We start from the raw sequence: 5,961 nt of genomic DNA on the forward strand, positions 1-5,961 counted from the left end.
AATTGAATGAACATAGTTTGGTCTATAAGGACCCACTATTTACACTGCACTGTCAGGACAAAAACAAGCATTGAAGTCCAAGGAAATGTCTATGATCTAATTGTGCGTTGCCATTGATCAGGGCAAAGATATAACACAATATCTATGACTTTGAATGTTTGAATTAGGGACACAGAGACTTCAATAATTTTACCTAACCCCTTACACTTTCACATAATTGCTTGTGCTTTTTCAATACAAGTTTCAAGGTAAAAAAAAAAAACCCTCTACCTTATGTGGTCTGTAGTTGCAGTTGTCTGATTTTCCTCCTTATAAAGCACCATACATTTTAGGTTTAGGAGACCGAAGAGAGGCAGACCAGTCAAGCACACACTGTGTCTACAAAGCTACACTATTGTGGTGTGTGCAGAATGATGTCTGGTATTCTTATTCTGAAATAACCATGTACTTTTTGGGAGAAAACATTGACCTGGTGGTAGTATATATTTCTTTAAAATACTAATATTCTACTACTTTAGTGGTACTTGTATATGCAAGTCACCCATACCATGAAAGTCAAGTCAAGTCAACTTTATTTATATAGCGCTTTTTACAATAGACATTGTCTCAAAGCAACTTTACAAAATCCAGGACCAACAGATACAAAAAACCCCTGTTGAGCAAGCCGAGGGCGACTGTGGCAAGGAAAAACTCCCTGAAAATTACAGGAAGAAACCTTGAGAGGAACCAGACTCAGCAGGGCCCATCCTTCTTGGGTGGCCAGGAGGATACTTTAAATAAATACACGATTTACACAGAGCATACGAACACAGAATTAAATGATCTAAAAGTTATAACTGGTAATAAATAGATAAATAATAATAGAGTTGTTCTTCGCTGTAGTCTTCAATAATGTCTGTAGTGATTTCTTGTCATTCTTGGTGCAATTACTCCAGACCAGTCACATCCGGCAGGAGCAGCATAGTTGTCACGGCAGTCTCGACTTTAATCCTTAACCTCGGCGGGTGAACAGGTTTCCATCAGAACGCCTTTGGAGTAAAACAACAAAGAATGTAGTTAATAATGTACAATGCGAGTTGAGTAAAACAGTTTTACAGAGAGTTTTAGACTCCGGCAGCCCTAATTATTACAGCATAACTAAAAGGGAGAGCGAGGAGGTAACAAGGTCATGAAGGCTTTCACAGGACATCAGCGCCCACCTCTCCTACCCAAACCGGAGTGATCGGACAAGAGAGGCAGAACGACAGCAACCCAACATCCCTGATCACCACAAGTTTCTATGACCAATAACCCCCAAGCTCTGCGCCTTTGTCTATACTAATCAAAAGCCTGAGAAAATAAATATGTTTTCAGTCTAGACTTAAACATTGAGACTGTGTCCGAATCCCGAATAGAGGCAGGAAGATTATTCCTGTGAGTTGTGGAGCTTTGTAAGAAAATGCTCTTCCACCAGCTGTGGTCTTTTAAATTTTAGGAACTATAAGTAACCCTGCATCTTGTGAACGAAGTGGACGCGCTGGGCTCTAGTGATTAATAAGTTCACTCAGATACTGTGGAGCCAGCCCATGTAGCGCTTTATAGGTTAGTAAAAGTATTTTGTAATCAATGCGGAATTTAACTGGCAGCCAGTGTAGAGATGATAGAACAGGACTGATATGATCAAATTTTTTAGTTCTAGTTAGCACTCGAGCTGCTGCATTTTGAACTAACTGGAGTTTGTTTATGGATCTACCAGAGCATCCAGTTAGAAGAGCATTACAATAATCTAACCGAGAAGTTATAAACGCATGGATCAGTTTTTCAGCGTCATTAACAGATAGTCCACTTTATTTATATAGCGCTTTTTACAATAGACATTGTCTCAAAGCAACTTTACAAAATCCAGGACCAACAGATACAAAAACCCCTGTTGAGCAAGCCGAGGGCGACTGTGGCAAGGAAAAACTCCCTGAAAATTACAGGAAGAAACCTTGAGAGGAACCAGACTCAGCAGGGCCCTTCCTTCTTGGGTGGCCTGGAGGATACTTTAAATAAATACACGATTTACACAAATCATACAAACACCGAATTAAATGATCTAAAAGTCATAACTGGTAATAAATAGATAAATAAACAATTAAATAATAATAGAGTTGTTATCCGCTCTAGTCTTCAATAAAGTCTGTAGTGATTTCTTGTCGTTGCAATTACTCCAGACCCGTCACATCTGACAGGAGCAGCATCGTTGTCTCGACTTTAATCCTTAACCTCGGTGGGTAAACAGGTTTCCATCAGAATGCCCTCGGGGTAAAACAACAGAGAATGTAGTTAATAATGTACAATGCTAGTTGACAAACAGTTTTACAGAGAGTTTTAGACTCCGGCAGCCCTAATTATTACAGCATAACTAAAAGGGAGAGCGAGCAGGTAACAAGGTCATGAAGGCTTTCACAGGACATCAGCGCCCATCTCCCCACCGTCATCAAACCTGAGTGATCGGACAAGAGAGGCAGGACGAGAGCAACCCAACATCCCTGATCACCACAAGTTTCTATGACCAAGAACCCCCAAGCTCTGCTCCTCTGTCTATACTAATCAAAAGCCTGAGAAAATAAATATGTTTTCAGTCTAGACTTAAACATTGAGACTGTGTCCGAATCCCGAACAGAGGCAGGAAGATTATTCCAGAGTTGTGGAGTTTTGTAAGAAAATGTTCTTCCACCAGCTGTGGTCCTTTTAATTTTAGGAACTATAAGTAACCCTGCATCTTGTGAACGAAGTGGACGCGCTGGGCTGTAGTGATTAATAAGTTCACTCAGATACTGTGGAGCCAGACCATGTAGCGCTTTATAAGTTAGTAAAAGTATTTTGTAATCAATGCGAAATTTAACTGGCAGCCAGTGTAGAGACGATAGAACAGGAGTAATATGGTCAAATTTTTTAGTTCTAGTTAGCACTCGAGCTGCTGCATTTTGAACTAACTGGAGTTTGTTTAAGGATCTACCAGAGCATCCTGTTAGAAGAGCATTACAATAATCTAACCGAGAAGTTATAAACGCATGGATCAGTTTTTCGGCGTCATTAACAGATAGTATATTTCTTATTTTAGAGATATTACACAAATGATAGAAAGCAACTCTAGTAATATTATTAACGTGTGTATCAAATGAGAGATCTGAATCTATTGTGACACCTAAGTTTTTTATATCTGGGCTGGGAGTAACAGAGAAAGTGTTTAAGTTTAGCACCAGGTTAGACAACTTGTCTCTTGCAGCTTTAGAGCCAACAAGTAAAACCTCAGTTTTATCTGAATTAAGTAAAAGAAAATTACACGACATCCAGTTTTTTATGTCGTTTACACAATCTTCTATCTTACTGATTGTGTCAGTATCATTTGGTTTGGCTGATATATACAGCTGTGTGTCATCTGCATAGCAGTGAAAGTTTATGCCATGTTTATGAATAATTTCACCTAGTGGAAGCATATAGAGTGTAAATAATAGCGGTCCCAGTACCGACCCCTGTGGAACACCACACTTTACTTTTGTAGTTTCCGAGCATTTATTATTTACATAAACAAATTGCGAGCGGTCAGTCAGATATGATTGAAACCAAGAGAGTGCGAGACATTAACAACTCGTTAACTACTCTAATTAATGCGGTTTCGGTACTATGATTGGGTCTAAATCCTGATTGAAATTTTTCATAAATACAATTTTCATTCAAATAAGAGCATAACTGTTTGGAAACGACTTTTTCTAATATTTTAGAGACAAAAGGAAGGTTTGAAATTGGCCTATAATTAGCTAGTACATGTGGATCAAGATTAGGTTTTTTAATCAGGGGTTTAATAACGGCACTTTTAAACAATTTAGGTACGTACCCAAGGCTAAGGGATGCATTGATTAATGTAAGCAGGGGCTCTACAATAGCTGGGAGTAAATCTTTAAGTAAACGAGTTGGAACAGGATCGAGTATACACGATGATGACTTCGATGATTTAATCAACATAGTTAGTTCATTTTGGGAGATTGGATTAAAGGAATTTAGTTGGATTAACTCGTTACTATTATCACCAATGCTGCTCGGAGTGAGTCCATACTTAACATTGGCAAGTGACAAACTTTGACTCTGAAGTCGTATTTTTTCTATCTTGTCATTAAAGAATTTTAAAAAATCATCGCTGGTACAGTCAGGCGGTATATTAGATTCAGTTTCATTGACGTTTTTAGTTAATTTGGACACTGTCTCGAAAAGGAATCTGGGATTGTTTTTATTTTTCTCTATTAGGGACGAATAATATAAAGATTTAGCTTTTATAAGTGCATGTTTATACTCAGTTAGAGCATCTTTCCAAGCAATCTTATACACCTCCAGTGTAGTGTGACGCCACTTGCGTTCTAATTTCCGTGCTGCTTGTTTAAGTGCGCATGTGTGGTCATTGTACCAAGGAGCAAGTTTTTTTCTCCCTAATCAGTTTAGTTTTGAGTGGGGCTACGTTATCTAAGGTTGTGCGCAGTACGGTCTTTAGGTTTTGAGTTGCCTGATCTAGTTCTTTAGGTTCTGATGCTGGTATATTTGGTAATTCTGGTAGGCAGTTTATGAATGCTGCTGCAGTTGCAGATGTAATAGTGCGCTTACATTTAAAACGATGTGGTTGCTGTATATTATTGGACAGGGACACTTCATATATTAGTAGGGAGTGATCAGAAATTAAGTCATTCTGTGGTACAATTTCCAGGTTGTCTATGTTTATACCATAAGTAAGTATTAAATCTAAGGTATGTGTAATGAAGAGAGGCGTAGGACCCAAAGGTGCGGAGCAAAAAATGATATTTATTAACAATAAATGATATATACAGAAGAACAAATGAAAAGAGTTAAACAAAAAACAATTCGGGAAATCCCGAATGACGCCACTCTCGTCACTGGCAACTGAAAAGGAAACACAAAAACAGAAAATAGAAAAACAGCCAACGCGAGGCGCGAACCCGGCTCGCTCACTCTCGGTATTTATAACCACCCCGCTACGTTACGGTGTTGCTGGGGTTACATACTTGCCTTCTGAATAAAAGGCTGAAACGAGAAGACGGATCTTCGTAAATAATCCGTTAAAAGGGGCAAAACTTGTAAAGAGAATTGAAACGGTAATATTGGATCGGTTATGTCACCAGTTTTAAAAGGCTGGGAAGAAACCGATGATTGAGTTTGGAAAAAGGGTTCAGGCGAGTGGATTCAAACCGGGGATTCACACATGGAGGAGCGGAGACTTACCGCTCAACCAAACCAGCAGTGAATAACCCTGGATAAAGTACACGCCTTTAAAGGACTGCGGAAGGTGGCAATTAGCCTGAGGCTAACCCGCTGCTAGCTTTGCAAGCGGGGGAATTATGTGGCAACGCCAAAACAACCACAGCTCGGGGGCTGCAAGGAATCGCACCAGCTCTCCCTATTAAATGAAACAAAACCCTAATTTACCTCAGTCTTTCGACTTACACACCCAACCGCGCTACAAGGCACCTGGGGTACCGAACTAGCCCTGCAAAAGGAATGGCTGCAGCCGTGCAGCCGGTCAAAAACAAAGAACAAAGGTGCGACGCCTGCAGACTGGCGACGCCCCCTTAAGTAGGAAGCTGACAGCTGCAGGTCGTTGCCCTAATCAGCTGGCCTCCTATTTGAGGCCACGCTGCTCTTTGTTCTGTAACGCCTGCAACGCTGTGAACTGGTGGTATGTTCACCAGACGTTGCAGGCACCCTAACAGGACCCCCCCCTCTAGGGACAGCTCCCGAGGTCCCAAGACCCGCAGACCGGTTCCTTCGGTACTCACGAATCAGTTCAGGGTCCAGGATGCGTCGAGCCGGTACCCATGAACGTTCCTCGGGGCCGTAACCTTCCCATTCCACCAGGTATTGAGTGCTACCCTGCACTTTCCTGCTATCCAGGAGACGGCGGACCGTAAATGCAGGGGCACCCTGGATGAT

General features: G+C 40.8%; 1 long non-coding RNA gene across 1 annotated transcript; it reads right to left on the minus strand.

The window, feature by feature from the left end:
• Positions 1–557: 557 nt before the first annotated feature.
• LOC134334603 (uncharacterized) lies at positions 558–2,556 on the minus strand. The gene is made up of 2 exons (XR_010015500.1): positions 2,191–2,556; positions 558–1,028 (listed from the first exon to the last, which is right to left on the minus strand). It is a non-coding gene; the product is annotated as an uncharacterized LOC134334603 (long non-coding RNA).
• Between the last annotated feature and the right edge of the window lie 3,405 nt (positions 2,557–5,961).

This window comes from Trichomycterus rosablanca, chromosome 20 (assembly GCF_030014385.1).
Source record: "Trichomycterus rosablanca isolate fTriRos1 chromosome 20, fTriRos1.hap1, whole genome shotgun sequence".
Classification (NCBI taxonomy): domain Eukaryota; kingdom Metazoa; phylum Chordata; class Actinopteri; order Siluriformes; family Trichomycteridae; genus Trichomycterus; species Trichomycterus rosablanca.